The following is a 20,339-nucleotide window of genomic DNA, read 5'->3' as shown; positions in this document are numbered from 1 at the left end:
CAGGGTTTAACAGTTTCAGGATTCGTAATAAAAGTATTATATCCCATCACATGCTTTTGTATGTTTTGTGGTGTTTTATGCATTGTCACTTGCTGTTATTTTTATTGATTATAGTTTAGTAATACTTTATTGTAATCGATAAGTGTAAATTGTTTAATTTGCTGATATTTAATTTTACTGGTTACTATTATGATCTAATGGATTATTGTTGCTTTATTTGATATAAGTTGTTTATTTTGAAGTTATTGTGTCTCTTTTGTATTGGATCTATTTAGTTTAAATATATTATTATTATTATTATTATTATTATTATTATTATTATTATTCTGGTACCTCGGGTTACATACGCTTCAGGTTATATATGCTTCAGGTTACAGACTCCGCTAACTTAGAAATAGTACCTCGGGTTAAGAATTTTGCTTTACGATGAGAACAGAAATCATGCGGCCGTGGTGCAACAGCAGCAGGAGGCCCCATTAGCTAAAGTGGTGCTTGAGGTTAAAAACAGTTTCAGGTTAAGAACAGACCTCCGGAATGAATTAAGTACTTAACCCGAGGTACCACTGTATTCCATGACTCCCATCATCCCATTGACCAGGCTGCTTGGAGTTAATAGTATACTGCATAGTATACTACTTGGTATACTGCACCACATCTGGATGGCATTCTGTTGGCTATCCCTGTATAAATAATTGTTAGCTATGGAAACTGCATGGAATCTGCATGTTTAGAGTCAGCTGACCTCTGACACCCAGGTATTTAAGGCCAACATGTGATATGTCTTGCCTATGAGCTTTCCACAAGTATCTTGTGGGCCATTAACTAAGCACCTTGCTGGACTGGATAGATCTTTGGTCTGAGCATGGAAGAAAATGTCATGATGAAATTAATTCCCAACCAAGAACAGTGATACCATCACTCAAGAAGGAAACTGGGTAGCTACAAGTGCGGATGCCATGTGGCAGAAGTAGGGGGAGATTGGTGGGGAAGAGAAAGAGAGGTTGTCCCTTTCCTGTGTGTGGAGCTATAAATTAATTTTAATCATAACACTTGTCATATCTATTAACACTTTTCCCTTTGTGCATTACTATTTAAGTCAGTCACTTATGTCTGTTTCCATACATTGAAGATGTGCCTTGACCCAGAAAAAAAGCTCTTCTTACGAGAAAAAACGTGGCATCGTCTAAAAAACACTCTGAGATACCAGATGGTAACTCATGAAGAGATACAACACTGAGGTGCCAGCCGTGGGGGGTCATGGGTGTTCCAAGGCCTTCATTTACAAATCAACATCCTAATTTCAGTAGGAGATATTGTTGTTCTATGTGCTAGCCTGCTGAACCTTCCTTTAGGCTGGGGATGCTTGAAGATTTCTTTGAAATTTCTGATATGAACCAACCTGGTCTGCATCTCACAGACCAGAACTTTGGTGAGGACCAGAACTTAGTGATCCACTAGCTTTTGCCTTTCCGAAATGTTCCAGTGCAGATCTCTGCTCAGGAAAAGATCAAGATACATTTTTAATTGTTTACTAGAAGGGGAAATATCAATAGAAACCTACATGCATTGGGGGGGGGCAACATGTCTAGAAATGCACATTTGGGGAGGAACTGCATTGTAAAGATTCATAAGTAAACATTTAAATGTGACCATCTATGATGCTTTTTTCTATTAAAAAAAAATAGCTAAATAAATCACAGGTTAATGCAGAAACAGGAAGGAGCAGATGGATCAGACTTATTAGTGGACACATGTGAAAGTGACCCGGACTAGAAATAGACTTAGGCCACATTCACACAACACATTTAAAGTACTATGATAGCTGTAGTTTGTTAAGGGTGCTGAAAGTTGTTAGGCGACTCTTGTTCCCCTCAAAGCACTACAATTTCCACAGAACTTGAGCAAACAATCCCTCTTAACAGGGAACTCTGGGGAACTGTAGCTCTGGGAGGGGAATAGGGTTCTGCTAACAACTCACAGCATGCTTAACAAACTACAGCTCCCATAATTCTTTGAGAAAACTGGTACTGCTTCCCAGAACACCTTTGTGAAGCTGTAGATCAGTGGTAGAGCATCTGATTTGCAGGCAGAAGGCCTCAGGTTCAGTCTCCACATTTCCAGGTAGGTCTGGGAGAGACCCCATCTGATATCCTGGAGAGCTGTTGCCTTTCAGTGTAGACAGTCTTGTGGAAGATGGACCAAAGATCTGACTCAGTATAAGGTAGCTATGGGGTTGCTGGGTGCATGCACTGCCGAAGCTCAGTCAAGTGGTTCAGCTCACCACAGAAAACAGCCATTTAACAAAGTGGTGTTTACCAGGCCAACACCAACATTCAATCAAGCAGAAAGAGATAAATGGGAAGGGGATTTGCTGTCTATGGAACTTCTTTAACTTATGAGAAGGCAAACGTTTCTGAGCACAATTAAAGTGTTGGTGCTGACCTTTAAAGCCCTAAACGGCCTCGGTCCAGTATACCTGAAGGAGCGTCTCCACCCCCATTGTTCAGCCCGGACACTCAGGCCTTCTGGCGGTTCCCTCACTGCAAGAAGCGAAGCTACTGGGAACCAGGCAGAGGGCCTTCTCGGTAGTGGCGCCCGCCCTGTGGAACGCCCTCCCATCAGATGTCAAAGAGAACAACAACTACCAGACTTTTAGAAGACATCTGAAGGCAGCCCTGTTTAGGGAAGCTTTTAATGTTTGACAGACTATTGTATTTTAATATTTTGTTGGAAGCCGCCCAGAGTGGGCGGGGAATGAATAAATAAATAAATAAATGCACAAATAAACTCCGTAGCCAAGACTCTCATCTCCAGAACCAAACGCCTGGCTGACAAAGACCACTTGACAACTGAGTTACAGAATCTCTCAAATGTGTTAATCGCCAACGGATACCAGCAAAACAGGGTTACGAAGCTAATCCAAAAAGAAACACCCCCCAAAAACCAAGACACAGAAGAAAACAATGGCATGGCCCTCCTTCCTTATATCAAGGGCACTACAGATAAAATTAGCAAAATCCTCCATAAACACAATATCAAAACAGCCTTTTGCACCAACCAAAAAATAGCCAATATCCTCAGAAACCCAAAAGATAAAATCCAGTTAGAAAACCAAGGGGTCTATGAAATACCCTGCAAAGTCTGCCCAGCCACGTACATTGGACAAACAAACAGACGAATAAATGCACGTATCGCAGAACACAAGAATGCCGTCAAAAAAGAAGAAAAAACTTCCTCTCTTTACCAACACATGAAAGAAACAGGACACGAAATTAATTTTGCAGATTCCAAATTGCTCTTTAACATGGAACATCACCACAAGAGAATAATCATGGAAGCCATCGAGATAGAGAAACACCCTCACAACATGAACAAGCGTGACGACACGTCCCGCCTGCCAGACATCTGGAAATTAGCCCTCCCCACAAAAACCGACACCAGAACCAGAGGCACACAGAACGCCATCTCCAATCAACCACACCAGACCCAAACCCAGACCCTCTCCACAGATAAATCACAGACACCATCCAGTAGCCAAACCATAGTGGCACCTCCGGATGCTGCACCCCCCTGCAATCCCTACACAGATCTGGCTGGCACAGGGCACAAAACCACAGCTCGCCCCTATACACGAAGCCAAGCCAGAGCACAACTAAGTGCAGTACAGCCATCTTCTCAGAAAAACTATTCACAAGCTCAAGAGGTCAAGACACGAAAGCTTTAGCAACTAATCCACACCTAATGACCCTCCTAAGTGGTACTCAGAATATCACTCAAGTAATCACTCAAGATATCCCTCAAGTAATTAATGAACAAAAGAAGAAAAGGCACATTAACCTGGGAACTTCCTCTCTGCCCAGAACGTTGGAGGCTATACACCACACCCCCTCAACGCATCTACGAAAGCAATGAATATATATATATATATATATATATATATACACTTTTGAATAAGTTGACATTTCTATTGGCAGACTCTCCTGGGGTCATGTTGTAATTCCATTCTTATATACAGTGGTACCTCAGAAGTTGAACGGAATCTGTTCCGCAAGTCCGTTTGACTTCCAAAACGATCGGAAACCAAGGAAGCTCCTGCAGCCAATTGGAAGACACGGAAGCCGTGTCGGATGTTCGGATTCCAAAGAACGTTTGCAAACTGGAACACTCACTTCCCGGTTTGCGGCATTTGGGAGCCAAACGTTTGACTCGCAAGACCTTCGGGATCCAAGGTACAACTGTACTACTATGGTACATATGAGTTCACATTAGTAAGTTTAGGGATTTCTGAACCATTGGGGGTTAGGGAGTAGTTGGAAGGAAGAACAAAACCTAGTCTCCTTGTAAGCAAGACCTTGGAGGAAACTGAAGAGGGCAGACTTCGCTGGGTGAAAGCTAGTCAAAAGTGTTGGGAAATTGCCAGTCTTTAAAACACAGAGAACTCTATCAGTTGCCGGGCTTTGAAACAACTGAGCTGTGGACTTGAACACACCAAGGACTTTGAAGCAAAGAACCCTCTCTGGGCTCAGAGAGAGAAGACTGTGTCAGGAGTGCATGCAAGAGCCAGGCCCTGTGACCAGTAGGGCTTTGCAGGACTGGGGCCTTCCTAAGTTTGTTCTGGAAGGCAAGGCACGGCCACACAGGTAAGGCCGATTGGTAACTCACCGCACCTGGTGGCAAGAGCCAGGAAAGGATATAAGGTCAGCATTTCCCTTCAGCAACACGCTTCCTGCCTTCCTGTGTTTGGCTTCTTGACTCCTTGCTTCCTGATCCTCGCACCCTCGGCTCCTTGTTTCTCGACCCTCAGACCCTTGACTTCATGACTCCTTGCTTCTCGGCCCTTGGACACTTGACTTTGTGACTTTCTGCTTCCTGACCCTCAGACCCCTGGCTTCTGGAGCCTCGTTCCTGCTCCCACCCTGCCATCTTGCCCCCGGTCCTGACGTCCTCAGCTGGGACCTCGATCTCCCTTAGACCGGACCGTGACAGACTGCTTGTAACATCTGTAAGTAGGGTGTGCATGTATACTGGTGTAGGTAAGTTCTCCTCTGGTCCCTGCCACGGCTATATGACTTGACTGTCTGTCTCCATGCACTGAGGTCATCTGCAAAGGATTCCACATGGCAGGGTTGAAGTAGCCAGGCTTCATGCCACATTTGCAGACATCTTTGTAACACAGTGTTGGTCTGCCAAGTCTTACTATAGAGGTCTATGAAAATCTGGTAGCAAGTGATTTGGGACTGGGGGCATTTTCTTTGATTAGGGGCTATGTCCCTGTTTGCTCCATTCAAAACCTCCCTGCCATCCTCCCCATAGAGCTTCTACTTTCCTCCCCATGTAACTACCAAGTTTGCTTTTTACCTTTCCAGCCCATTGAAATTCAGTATTGTGATGCAGCACTACAAATCCTCCAATGGGGGCTGCACGATGACAGCCTTCCATTCTTATGTATACAGGAAGAAACAGAACTGTTATCTTAAGTATGTGACATGATGGTGGCATCTCTTGATCGCTACAGAAAGTGTTACATTTCAGCGCAAAAAGGAATGCTCATAATCATTATGCTTCATCTTTGTTTTAGTCACGTAATTGATATTAGAACTGACCTAAATCATGCAAATGATATGCAAGCCTCTTCTTTTATCCTGTCCCATCATAGCGTTAATCACCTTTGGAAAATGTGGGGTTTTGAAAGACCAAACCAAAGATTAATATTTAAGAATGCGCTCATACGCAACAGTTGAGCTGTGTGTGTGCTGAGCTTTTGTGACTAGTGAAAAAGTGATGTATTATGAACATTACATTAAGATTTTTAAATGGAGCAAAAATGAAGAGAGGCTAAACTTGTCCCCATTAGCATTAGATCTGCAATCACAACACATTATGATAAGGCTAATAAATGTTACTTTTGGAGTAATGAAATTGCCATCATGACACTCTTAATAGGAATGGTATTGTAATTGAAGATATTCGGTTTAGAGAAATGATTCTGTTTGTTCCAAGTCTGAGAAGCTAACAGAAAGTCAATTCAATGTTCAGTTGAATATAACTGTCAGATGGGTATTTTGTTTGATCCGGTATCTTAGAATCAGGGCTGGATTCATCATTATTCTAAGTATGCTATAGATTTAGGAGCTCAGACAAATTAGATTTCCTGCTATGGTTTTATTATTATGGAACTGTAAGTTGTATGAAATTCCAAAGGCAAAATGTTTAAAGAAATTGTTGGGGCAAATTGCCGCTTGACAAAATTAAACATCTGCTGTCTGGCGTGGCTAAGCCTGTGAAGTTCAACACAGCTAAGTTTGCTGTAAAAGCTTCCCAACTCAAGAGAGTCTGTGAGACTAGCCTCACGACCCGAGATAAGATGATGAATTTTGATGACGATGGAGTTTATCTCAGGTGTGTTGAGTGAGAGAACAGATCGGCAACTTCATTCAGTTTCGTACGTTCTCTGGGATGCAGTACATTTAAAGTATGAAAGGGTGGACAAATCTGCAGGAAAAAACTAGAGGCGGCGGCTCAGTCCGAGAGCGACGGGGTTAAGGGTTTGATTATAAAGCATACAGTAATTGCTCTCAGACCTATTAGCAAGATGTCTTGTACTGAGTGTCATTCCAGCTTTCCCCACAGGCCCTGTTCACTAACCCTTTGCATTTTGACAGTAATTACCATCCATGCACAAACATCCCTGACTACAGCACTGGTCTGGTGCAGACCACAGCACATCAGCAGGATTTGGGGGGGGGGGTGTTTTGTTTTTTAAATCCAGTCTTGAATGCAACCACGGCAAACCAAAACGAACGAGGAAAAAGTCAAGTTAAGAAAGTCAAGCATCTGGAGGGAGAGACCTACTGCTCTCTGTAGCTTAGTAAGAGGAGGCAGGAGGTTACTGGGGCAACTATTAAGGGAACTGGAGGCTCAGTGGACCACCTGAGCAACTTCTAGGGGCCAGAGTCTTATAGGTAGGGATTCCGATGAAAATGGAAACAGGAGAGATTACCAGTGCCTGATTATCCATCCCATGTTCAGAGCAGAAATCGTTCCAGTGAACAGAACTGGTATTCACTGATGTTGTTGCTTTCAGTCCGAGAACGACAGGCAATTGATGATATCCCTCCCCACATTTGCACTGTGCTTCCTATTCTTCGAATGGGGTGGAATAATGTAATGACATGTAAAGTATGTAATTTTTGCCAAGGTGGACAGTTTTAAGCAGAAGATGAACTGCAACAGTACCCCAAGTAGAACAGAAAATTTTGCCTTCTTATATCCCAGCTTGCAGGTGATCCCTTCAATGATACACCTAGTCATTGGCCTAAAAAAATCATTGGGAGTGTGCAGGGTGAGAGTTGTTGATGTGGAGGCACTATTTTCCTGATGGTGCCTGCCTACATAGGAACATAGGGAGCTGCCTTAAATGTTGTATTCTGTACAATTCAGGCTTGATTCATAGAACCACTTGGGCTTGTGACGTAGCTGCTCATTATGGATGTTTTTGCTTTCTACATTACCCTTTTCCAGCCTTCCCCATAGGGAAGATGCTGAAGGAGCGTCTCCACCCCCATCGTTCAACCCGGACACTGAGGTCCAGCACCGAGGGCCTTCTGGTGGTTTCTTCACTGCAAGAAGCCAAGTTACAGGGAACCAGGCAGAGGGCCTTCTGGGTAGTGGCACCCGCCCTGTGGAACGCCCTCCCACCAGATGTCAAAGAGAACAACTACTACCAGACTTTTAGAAGACATCTGAATGCAGCCCTCTTTGGGAAAGTTTTTAATGTTTGACAGACTACAGTGATACCTCGGGTTGCATACGCTTCAGGTTACATACGCTTCAGGTTACAGATGCTACTAACCCAGAAATATTACCTCAGGTTAACAACTTTGCTTCAGGATGAGAACAGAAATCGTGCTCCGGCGGCGCGGCAGCAGCAGGAGGCCCCATTAGCTAAAGTGGTGCTTCAGGTTAAGAACAGTTTCAGGTTAAGAACGGACCTCCAGAACGAATTAAGTACTTAACCCGAGGTACCACTGTACCGGAAAGGGTTACTTCCGGGTTTCGCTGCTCGCGCATATGCAGAAGCGCAAAATGACATCACACGCATGTGCAGAAGTAGCAAATCACAACTCGCTCGTGCGCAAATGCTCCACTGTGGGTTGCATTCTTCTCATGTTGTGAACGGGCCTCCGGAACGGATCCCGTTCGCAACCAGAGGTACCACTATATTCATTCCTTGTTTCTGCTCTGAATGGAACTCACCTCTGAACTGAGACTGAAAAAAGGCACTGCCATTGAGTGCCTTTCTTTATTTCGAAAGAGAGGTGGTTTTTAAGGCAAGTGCTCCTGTTTTTCAAAGCAAAGAGCGGAGAGCCTTTGCCTGACTTCATTCCCATTTGACGTCCCACAAGAGGCTGAGGTTTGAGAGCAATCCCCCAGGTGGACAGGGATTGGCTCATGCTGCTTTCCGCCTGGATCCCGCAGAGTCGGCTGAGGATGCTTCGAGGTGCCCAGGGCTGCCCTCCCCATGAAAGTAGGTTGCCATTTTAGCTCGAAGTAATTGATGGCCAATAGAGACTGGCTCTTTGTCAGTTCCAGTCCTTCAGACAAAGCCTGACATGCTTCTTGCAGAGAAGCTTCTTTTTCCCCGACAGGAAATCTCAACACGCTGCTCCCTTTGGACAAGTGATTGATTCTGCTGTAATACTCTTAAATGGAAGCTGCATGGGAGGGAACCAGCAGTGTCCCGGGGATCAAAGAGACAAGGTCTTTAGCGGTAATTGGGCCACCCTGCGCCAGGTGAATTCTTCTGCTTATGGACCGAGTGCAAATGTCACATCAGGTGATGGTGTCAGGGGAATCGAGCCAGCCACTTGTTTAGAGCACAGGTTCTTAGCCACATGCCCTTGAAAGCATACACCTACCGACGGGGGTTTGAAATCATTGCTTTTGACAGTAGTGGTCATGGATCAGAAAGGCTGGGCTGCTTTCTCTTTCCCTGGTGTGTCACAACGATGGGCTTCGGAAAGCAAAGAGAGAGTTGGCATGGGAAAGTGAGACCTAATGTGGATCTTACCTGAAGCAGAAGGGAAGCTGCTCTGATGGAGCAGGGGAGCTGCTTCAGGATACTGAAGTGCCATTGGAAGCCCAAACTCACCTGGGTCCACCACACACCCTGGACACCAGATGCATCAGGGGTGGCAGTTGCAGCCAGAACCATTGACAGACAGAGCCAACTAATTCCAGTCTGGTTCCGTCTGTGCTGGGCCTGGGGGTAACCCTTGAAATGTGGTCCAGGACCGGTCCAGAATCTGGAGTTTCTGCTAGGAGTCAGTCCGGCAGGGCCAAGGCAGGATATGAGGCAGGAAACCAGGCAAGGGCAAGGACAGGTGCAGGATCTGTCATACAGCAATGTTGCTCCTGCAACCTGGGGCAGGGTCCGACAGCCTTTTATCTTTGTCGGAGTAGCGGCCGGTCCTGATCCCCTGGCGACTCACCTCCCTGTTTCTCCCGAATGCAAGCACTCCTCCAGTGAGTACTCGGGCCTCTCCTTCTCTCAGACCTTAGCCTCTGCAGCTCGGGAGATGTTGGTGGGTTACTAGACCCAGAGGCCGCCTCAGCCTCCCCTGACCCAACCGGTAGTGGAGCAGCTGTAAGTGATGGCCCAGCTGGACAACAAGGTAATCCCTGCATCTGGAGCCAGGGCAGGCTCAGGCCCCTGACTCGGCCCAGTGTTTGTTGCAGGGGAACCTGTGCAGACTGGGACTCTTCAGGATCAAGCCCCAGACTTGGTTTCTGATTATGCCTGAGGCAAAGGATCCAGTGCAGACTGAGTCTCCTCTGGTTCCGAGCCCAAGTCCCAGGCCATCACACCGTCCTCCTCTCTGCTGACTTCTGCAATGCCAACAACTGAGGAGAAGGAGGCTGACAGGCCATGCTACCTCCTAGACTGGTTGTAAGAATGTAGGCAGGTGGGGACTGGCTGGGGGCACGCACATTGTTACTAACATGGGTGTTAGAGAGTAATAGCACAGACAGTCGTAGAAGTAATTTTCCCTGCTTTAAAATGGTGTACTGTTCTTATTCCTCGGCACAAAAATGTTGTGGCTAATGCAGATGTCCTGAAGCATATCAGGTACACGGTTTCTTGTTTTGCAGACTTTAGATCCAATGAAATCTCCAAATTTTTCTTCTAATTGCCTGTTGGCAACATGCGGTCTCTGCTAAAAAGCATATTTTCTGTCAAGATTGCATTCATCATTTGGGCTAATTTTTCTTGGCCCTCCACCCATCGGAGCTTCATTGGGAAGGGAAACAGCAGCTTGTGGGTTAGCAAATGCCAGTCGGCTGAACAGGGGAAAGAGAGAGAGAGAGAGAGAAGAAAAGGGGGGAGGGAGGGAGAAAGGATGAAATGGCAGGCACACAGCCCAAAACTCCGTTCCAAGGCATTTGCACACCTTACTTTTATTTTTATTTTTTTGTAAAAAGGTTTGGGAGGATTTCTCCTTTGCCAGTTCCCCCATCTACGTGGCAAACGTTCAGGTGGTTGCTTCTGAAATGTGACCCTCACCCCACCCCAAGGCTCTACAGCGTGTACATAATCCAGGCTCCAGCCTTGCAATGGATCAATTGCAAAATCATTTGCAAAGACAGCTTGCTTATACTGTCACTGTGCCAACGCCATAAGCTCACTGGGTATTTTTGTCTTGGCAGATGCCCATTCTGTTGTAAAGGTCTGTTCAGCTCTCGCCTCCTTCTCTTTCAGGTAATATTCAACACTTCCATGTTGGAAAAGGAAGAGGGAACTCATCTCTGATTATCCAGTATTATTACTTTGGGAGTCTTCTTTTCTATAAATCGCACGGTGGTCATTGCTGGTGTTGCTTTTTGAATGTCCAGATGTGGTAGTTTGTGTCACATCTGGACCGAACATTTTCTAGGGGCTTTTGCAGTTGAAAATAGGAATTTTGGTAGAGTTAGAAAAATGATTTCCTACACCTGGGGCTTACCTGAAATGTAACCCCCCCCAAAAAAAAACACCTCCCAAATGTTGTTGCCCCGTTCACAGGTAGTGAAAAGGTAAGGGATGTTTTCGACAACTGGGGCAGAAGCAAAAGAAGACAGGTCTTGCCATTGATAGCACACCTTTTCTTGATGTCCACTAGCTCGTGGCCACCATTTTTATTACTCACAATTCATCAGGAAACAATAAGTAGTGTTTTTCTCAGGGAATTAGGAGGAAAAATAACATTGCCTGCCACCCAGTATAGCCCCTTTATAGCTGCCACTGCTATTAAACTTGCAATTACTTGGAGTGGTGGTCTTGTTCCTTTTTCATCCAGGCTCCAAAAAGGCTCCAGTTTTGGCCCAGTTTTAAAGACCCTTAAATTGTGTGAATAATATACCTCTTTTCTCAGTATGCCAGTCTGTTCCCCAGCTGCTGCTTCAGCTGCTGCTTTTTCATTCCTGGTTCAGTTAAACAGGAGATCCCAGTCAACCAGGGATCCTGAAATGAATAGAGTGGTCTCATGATGCTATGTAATCAAGCAAATTTGGCTACGTGATTCCATCACTAAAGGAAACTGAGAGCAGAGTGGTGCTTCCCTAATTGTGTCACATTGGTGAATCTCACCATGGGTAATTCCACCAAGTTGGGGATTTCATAGTGAATGGGATGATATCACAATGCAATGTAACCAATCGGATGACACCAATGAGGGCTGGAAGAATCACTTGAAAGCCATGTTGTTAATCACTTGAAAGGCAATGTTCATGAACATGAACATTTCTCAAGGAGTGCTGAGGAGAGAGGTGACATGGTGGAAACTGACTTCTGCTCTATGCTCTTTGGATCTGAAGATCCCCATTCATATAAATGTCACTCATAAGAGCTGGTATGTTGTAGAAACAGAATGGCAGTCATCACATACCCAATTCAAATCTCATCTCTATCACAAACTCATTTGGTGGCTATAAAAAGCCTCTGTGTCGTGGGGGTGCTGGCTGGGCCAGAAGACCCTAGGGAGCCATCCAGTGGGCTAGGGAGGTCTCTCCACCCCCATCGTTCTGCATCTCCACCCCCATTGTTCTGCCTGGACACTGAGGTCCAGCGCTGAGGGACTTCTGACGGTTCCCTTACTGCGAGAAGCCAAGCTACAGGGAACCAGGCAGAGGACCTTCTCGGTAGTGGCGCCCACCCTGTGGAATGCCCTCCCACCAGATGTCAAAGAGAAGAACAACTACCAGACTTTCAGAAGACATCTGAAGGCAGCCCTGTTTAGGGAAGCTTTTAATGTTTAGCAGACCACTGTATTTTAATACTTTGTTGGAAGCCGCCCAGAATGACTGGGGAAACCCAGCCAGATGTGTGAGGTATAAATCATAAATTATTAATTATCATCATCATCATCTACCTGGGTGTCAGGAGAGCCCAAGGAAGAGGATACTAGTGGGAGCAATTTCCCTCACCTTGTCCCATCTCTCTACCAGCCCCTGCAGGGCAAGGTGCTGGTTTTGCTTCCATCTCTGGAGTTGCCAAAGACTTGTTCATCCACTTTACCTATCACATCAACAGCTCAGCCTCCAGAGTGTCCTGCCCTGCTTCCCCAGCAGAGGAGATGACCCCACCTGTCCTGCACACCACTGAGGAGGCAGTAACATTCCCTTCATCAACCAGGTCCCAGAGACGTCACTGCAGCCATAAAGAGATGGGGCTGATCCAGCCTTCTCAGAAAAGGACTTGGTTGCTTGCTCCACCTAAGGGGGGAAGAGAAGATATGAAGAAGAGGAGTAAATAATGTAGCATCATCATTATCATCATACCTATCTTTAATAAGCCTCTTTAGCTTGACAAGAAGTTGGTTGTGAGAGCAGCCCCCCTTCCCAAATCTTTCTAGCATTGATTAGCATTCAATTTTAAATCATTCTAAAGTGTTTGTTAGGCTTCACATGCCTGTCTCCATATGTCTCTTTTCAACTACATGTGCTGTCAAAAGAGACAGAAAAAATAGCAAAAGTACAAAATAATAATAATAAAACAGTGCAAGAATCTACACTTATGTCTGCAGAGCTATAAAGGGAGAAACCTCTCTCCTTGCCCCTCATAATGCCAAATAGATTCTAAACCCTAACGGTTTGCTCCACCATTGCTATGTCAAGATAGAGCTTTTGGTATACATTGCACCTCAGTACAGAAGAGCAGTAAAGAGCTTTTCCCCTTTTGTGAATAACCCCCACTCCCACCTCCAGTTTCCCAACCATTGAGTGAACCTTCAGATTTTTATTCAGTCCTCCTTGAGAAACACGAAGAGGACTAAAATTGAAACCAAGAAGCATGAACGCAGATGAGGGTGAAGACTGTTTGGTTTCAAAAATGACAGATTCCAGGGTTTAATCCTCTCTGCAAAACAGGTCCTCTACTCTGGAAACCCATAGCCTGCTCCTGGAGAACGTGGAAGATGGATGCGGAAATGTAAAGAATATGTAAAGGAATATGCTCAGATGGACATTCTTATTATTTTTCCTCCTTCATATCTACCCTCGTTTTGAAGAAGATTCCAAAGTCCAGTCATACAGAGTTCTAATATGCCTAAATGTAGCTCTGGTTGTTTGAAGACACAAATCTCCAGCATCTCCAGTTAACAGACATTAACATGCATCTCCACTCCAGTGCTTTTGTCTCCATGACACTTTCCCCACCAGGCCTGACCCTACCATTAGGCAGAGGCCTCAGGCAGCAGATGCTGGGAGGTGGATAATTAATGTGAGGTGTTGGAAGACAGAGCTGTGCATGCATATGTGGCCTTTTTGGGGACCCTTGAGCTAGCCTGCTGCCCTCAAGTATGAAGACTGTCCCATTGCCAGTGCTGAAATGAGAGCCAGTTGTCAGTCTTGTTGTTGGCTTCGGTGCATGGAATAGTGTGGGTGGCTGCCATCTTGAAACAGACTCATCCCCCAATCTTCTTTTCCAGTTCCAGAGAGATCTGAAGAGCATGAAGGACCAATCACCCTATCTTTGGTTCACCAGGGCATCTATCCTTCCCACGTTAAGCCCCTCCTCATTTCGCTCGCTAGGTCGCTGCCAGGAGGAAGCATCCATATCTTCAAATGCATCAAGACATTAAGGAAGGCTGCAGACTCCCATCCTGTTCCCTCACAAGCCTCTCACAGCTACAGTTCCAGAGTTAGCTTAACAATCTACCACTCTTTCTAGGGAACTTCAGGAACTGCAGTACTGTGAGGGGAACAGTGGTCTGCCAACAACTCTTATCACCCTTGACAAACTACATATCCCAGAATCCTTTGGGGGAAGCCATGGCAGTTTAAAGTGGTACCGTAGTGCTTTAAATGTGTGGTGTGAATGTGGCCAAAGTCTGCTTTAGTGATAAAGCACTAATACTGAGGAGAGGCAGTGTGGTGTAGTGGTTAAGAGCAGTAGACTCGTAGTCTGGGTTTGATTCCCTGCTCCTCCACATGCAGCTGCTGGGTGACCTTGGGCAGTCACACTTCTCTGAAGTCTCTCAGCCCCACTCACCTCACAGTGTCTGTTGTGGGGGAGGAAGGGAAAGGAGAATGTTAGCTGCTTTGAGACTCCTTAGGGTAGTGATAAAGCAGGATATCAAATCCAAACTCTCCTCCTCCTCCTCCTCCTCCTCCTCCTCCTCCTCCTCCTCCTCAGGACTCCAACACCTCAAGGACTGCCTCTCCCCACATAAACCGTCTCAGACTCTGCATTCATCATCTGAGGCCCTTCTTCGGGTGCCTCCTCCATGTGAAGTCCAGAGGGTAGCATCACGAGAACAGGCCTTCTCTGTAGTGGCTCCCCATTTGTGGAACGCTCTCCCCAGGGAGATTCGCCTGGCACCTTCATTATATATATTTTAGGTGCCAGGTGAAAACGTTCTTCTTCTACCAGGCCTTTGGCTGATTAATAGTCTACAAGCTTTTAAATATGTCTGTGGGAAAGGAGGGTTATTGTTTGTTGTTCTGTTTGTAATTATTTACTTGCTTTTATCCTGTATTTTACCCTGCCCTGAGATCTTATGATGATAGACGGTATAGAAGAAGAAGAAGAAGAAGAAGAAGAAGAAGAAGAAGAAGAAGAAGAAGCTGGAGCCTTGAGGTTGCTCATCAAAAACAAGCACCTTCACAGCAGACTGCACTTGTATACTCTGCGCCTTGTCACAGTATTCCCCACTATGATGAGTTCTGTATATTTATATTGAAATTATGGAAAATATTTCTAAATTCTCATCTAGACGTAAAAATTAGCATATGCACATTTTATGCAAACGTGGCTTCTCTTCTGTGGCAATGTGCAAGTGACCATGCTGATCAACTCCTGGGACGCCCTGGGTGCCTGAGCACCCACAAAAGTCCCCATGAAGGGGCTGGGCACCCACAAATTTCGGTGCCAGAGTCATGCATGCTGCATGGCACCTGTAGCCCTGGGCACCCATGGTCGTGGGACCAAGTTGACACGCCTGATGCTGATTTTCTGGTTCCCTCCGCCATTTTGTAGCAACCTGGGCACCGAGCTACAATCCCCCCCCCCGCTCCACAATGTGGGTGATCGCTCTACGCCATGGGCTCAGCTGTGGAGATTTAAATGGATCCCAGAAGTTGGAATGCTGTGGATTATGCATGCAGAGTGAATGCCAGATAGCTCCATTACAGCCATAGCTTCACTTTGGGCTGGATCCTATTCCATAGCATATTTCCCCTAACAGTTAATCCAGCCTGATCTTTTGCCTCTGCCTGCCTCTCTCTCCAACACATATGCACTCGGATGCACACTTTCATAAACCAGAGAAGCTTCACACCATATTGCACGCATTTCCTGAATGGATTTATAATCCATCCAATACGGTACTTTTTGAACGTGTTACAAAAAGGACAGATTTACAGGAGACAATCTGCCTTCATGATGATTGCATATTGTGGCATTTCTAGTCCATATGGATCAGTAAGTCTTGGATAGCAGGCATTTGACCTTCAAAATCATGCAAATGTGAAACCAGACTTCCACTTTTTACAGCTGGAGAAGTCACAGTTTGACTTCTTCATCTTGGCTGGGAAGCCTTGATTAAAATACAGTTTGACTTAAGAAATCTTTGAGTGGTATTTTCTCCCACTCTTTCTTTCATAGTGGCTTAAAAAATAATAAAAAAAATTTTGGAGCCTAGTTACCCTCCCCTTCGCTTCATCCCTTCCAGCTGAACTTCACTCATTAACACCTATGACTCAATTGCTGATCATTTAAGAGCTAAGTTGCTAATTTAGAGCCAGGGGCAAAGTATAAGCGAGACTTGAAACCTTTTTGCTCACGCCAGAGTTAATCTCAAGTAATAACTCCTGAAAGCCTCTGAAAAGGTCTGAGTGTGGCTTTCTGTCAGCCGCATTAGGGAACGGCACATTTTCGCACTAAGAAACCTTGATTGTGCCATATCTGATCAGAACGCCTCCAATCGGAAATTGATAACTCTTCTCGCTTTTATTACTGTAAAGCAGACTTCCACAACCTAGTGCCCTCCAGACATTGTGCAACTACAGCCCCCATTAGCCCCGGTCAGCAAGCCCTGATGTCATGGGCTGGTTGGACAGAGAGGAATGGTGGGAGGAACCAGCTGGGGAACCACCAAGGGAAGAAGGCTCAGGGCCTGGGAAGTGGTGGTGGAACAATGAGTAGTCAGAGGGAGAAGACTGGGGAGAGGAGGCATTGGAAGCTAAAGAGGTAACAGGGCTTAGTGAGCTGGGGGAGTCTGTGGTGGAGAGCAGTCCAGAATCCGAGGCAGAGGCTGAAGCAGGAGAATGGGTAGAAGGAGGTCAAGAGGCAGAGATGAATCAGGCTGGTCAAGAGTCAAGGGTGTCTTCCCCTCCTGCTGCAACAAGCTCCCCCCAGTCTCCCAGGACCAGAAGGGGGCTGAAACGGGTGGAGCGGCAATAGGCTACATGGAGGCACAGTCTCCCTGGAGATGTAATGTCGCGTGCATGTCACATGTATGATGTCACACAGACATAGTGCATTGTCAGGAGGAAGCTGAGCAGGGCGGCTTCCTCTCATGCTCAGGAGGAGCCAGCCATTGAACCGCACCACGCTTGGCCTCCCCCACCCCCTCAACATCCAGGTGACCCAGCCCCCTGCCAGCAAATATTGAGGGAGCCAAAGACCCCTCTGCCCCTAGGAGTTGGTATGCCTGGTTGGAATCCTAACTTGCACTTAATTCTACCACTTCTGGATCTGCCCCCAAACTCTGTACAGATCTGGTTCCAATCCTGCTGAGACTCACATTTCAACTCCAGTGACTCTGTCTGCCTTTGGCTCAGCATTGACAAGCCCAAGCTTCTCCCTGCTTGGATGCCATACTGTCTCACCTAACCCCCCTAAGTTAGCGGTTCTCAACTGTGGGTCCCCAGATGTTGTTGGACTACAACTCCCATCATCCCTGAGCTCTGGCCTTGCTAGCTAGGGGTGATGGGAGTTGTAGTTCAACAACATCTGGGGACCCACAGGTTGAGAAAGGCTGCCCTAAGTCCAGATGTTTGGGGGCCGGCTGTGTATTAGTGGTGGCAAATCCTGCCTTCATTAAGCTCTCCTTCAAGATATTTGTAAAGGAGGCTATACATTTCACTTGTCTTTGAAGAGACAATTCGGGCAAGGTGACAAATCCATGTTGATTGTGCAACCAGAGTCCTAAACCTGAAGGGAAATCAAGGCATCATTATTTATGTTTTGTCTTTGGGAACATCTCAAGATTCCCTCCTCCTCCTCCCCCTCCCCTGAGACCCCTAAAAAGAGGGGCAAGTTGGAGCAGCTGTCAGTGTCGCAGTGAACAGCGCCTGCCAAACTGGAGGGAGCAGAGCAGATAGACTTAAAGCTGCCGTAAAAGCTTTTCCGTTGCAAGATTGAAAAGAGGGCGAGGTGGGAAAGTAGAAGCTGAAGGATGGCTATGGGATTCGTCGTGACCAAATTATAAGGCTTCTTTTCCTGACTGAACTGGAAAGTCCATGCAATGCAACCCCTCAGAGGAACACCTCACAAGCCGCAGGCGTACAATACCTATCAGCACAAACAGCAAGAGTCCAGCACTTGCCGATAAGCTTGTGTTTACATTAGCTCCCTATAGTTCAGTTCAGCTGCTGGGGGTGAATAGCTGTAGCCTTGCTATACTGGTCATATTAAATGCAGCACTCTTGTTGATAGCAGCTCCAGTCAATGTTTCCGTTCCAGGAAACGTGTGTGTGTGTGCTTTTGTGAGAGAGAGAAAGTGTGAGAGTATGTGAGTGTGTGTGTCCTTTATTCTATTGTGTTCCATTTTAGCCCAGCCTAGTCTGTAATCCTATGTACTAATAGCAATCTCAGTTCTCTGAGGGCCAGTCTCTATGTAGTCAAAACACCAAGCATGGGGAGGAGAAATTGGGTTGAGTTTGCATTTAAACGTGAACTTAGTATTTTTTTTCCACTTTCCAAAATAAGATGCAAAATGAAGCAAAGCACATTCTTTGAAATGTGCACTACTCTGAATTTTGCAGTGCGATTCTCCAGCCGTGTGTACAAAATGCATACAGTGGGGTTGAAGTGTGAGTATAAATGCACAGATTAGTGAAAATTACATACAAAAATGCATCAAATTAGGAGAAATCGCTTTGCCAAAAAGGTGTATATTGGGCAAAATTGCATATAAAAATGTGTTTTTATACGGGAGAAAAATCACACTAAATCTCACTAAACTATTGACAATTTTTCATGAGGATTTTAAGTGTCCTTGGGGTAGTTAATTGGGAACTGAGAGGACAGGACTTTATGAGAAACACAAAAGAACCTTTAAAGCAGTGGTTCTCAAAGGGTGTGGCAGGAGAAGATGGCAAGAGTGGTGAGAAGATTCAAGGACAATCAAAGAAGCATGTTAACATTTCAGTGTAGTGTAGTATAGTATAGTATAGTATAGTATAGTATAGTATAGTATAGTATAGTATCAAAACAAGTTTTTTTTCTTTTGGATATACAGCCAGAAACAGTATCTGTGTCTCTCTTCAAGAACATTGACTATTCTTCTACAGTTCTCCACAGTGTATTTTTGTGAAAAGGGGTTTTCAATTCTGACAAATATGAAAGAACAGAAAAGAGAGAGGCTACTTTATGTTGATGAGGATATGAGAGTTTATTTGTCTCAAATTAGACCTAATATAAATGGGATTACACGACATAGGCAAGTTCACACCTCTCACTGAATTTTTACACATATTGAAGGTATGTATGTCAAAGGTTCATTTATAATTACATTCAGGGGATGATTCCTGTTCTTATGTACCTGCAAAAGAGGAATGACCACTGGGAGGAGCACAGAGAGAAGAAAGGACATGGTGTATCTGCAGCAGCACAACTGGATGCCTTCATCTGCCCCAGTTGCAACAAAACATGTCTCTCCTGTATTGGTCTCTCCAACCACAGCAGGCGCTGAAACCTTCCAACATATTGACTCTATTCCAAATGGTGCACTCCTCCATTGTCTCCCAAGACAGACAGACAGATGCCATCTATCACAAAAGGCCAAAATGTGAATGGGTCATACTTTGCACTCAGCAGATCAATTGCTGGTAGGATTTTATTAGGATTTTATTTACTTACAGAATTTCTAACAGAGGATGTCTTCCAAACTTACCTAGCCTCATTTATCAGGTGGCATATTATTATGGCCCAGAATGCAATTTATAGGCAGGTAGAGCTACAGGTAGGTTTAATGAGGAAGAAGACCTTCAGTTTTCTATTTTAACTTCTTTATTTTAAGGCACTGTTCTGTTCTTTTGGTTTTAAAATTAACTCGCAGACAGAAGTTTTGGAAGTTTCTTTAATTTAGTGGCCATATGTGATAGAATGGTTCCCTGCTGTGAAATCTGTCATGGACAGAGAATCAAAAACAGAAGGGAAGAATTATGCCAATATGCCTAGCACCATATGAAGAAAAAAAATCAGATTCTTAACCCATGGACACTGGTATTCCACAGCAACATATTAAGTGCAATGCCCTCCAAAGCAGAAAAACCTAAAGACTCATCCAAGGAGCTATTTATGTGCAACCATGTTATGGTTGTACACACCCTGGGGCTTTTGTGGGAATTTACAAAACTGCCTGTGATGTGGGGTAGAGGGGGGAACAATGCCAAGAGAATGACCTTTCTGTGCATTGAATTTGCAGGTACATAGGAAGCTGCTTTTTCCCAAGGTCAGAAAGAGCAAGAGACAAACTTCCACCACCAACAGCCACCAAAAATGAGATACTACGGATCTGTGAGTTTTTGCCGCCCTGATAAAGTTGGCCCTAATGTGGATTGTGCAAAATCTATTT

This window comes from Podarcis bocagei (assembly GCF_964188305.1).
Source record: "Podarcis bocagei genome assembly, chromosome: 9".
NCBI lineage: Eukaryota > Metazoa > Chordata > Lepidosauria > Squamata > Lacertidae > Podarcis > Podarcis bocagei.
Note: the sequence above shows the minus strand (reverse complement) of the source record.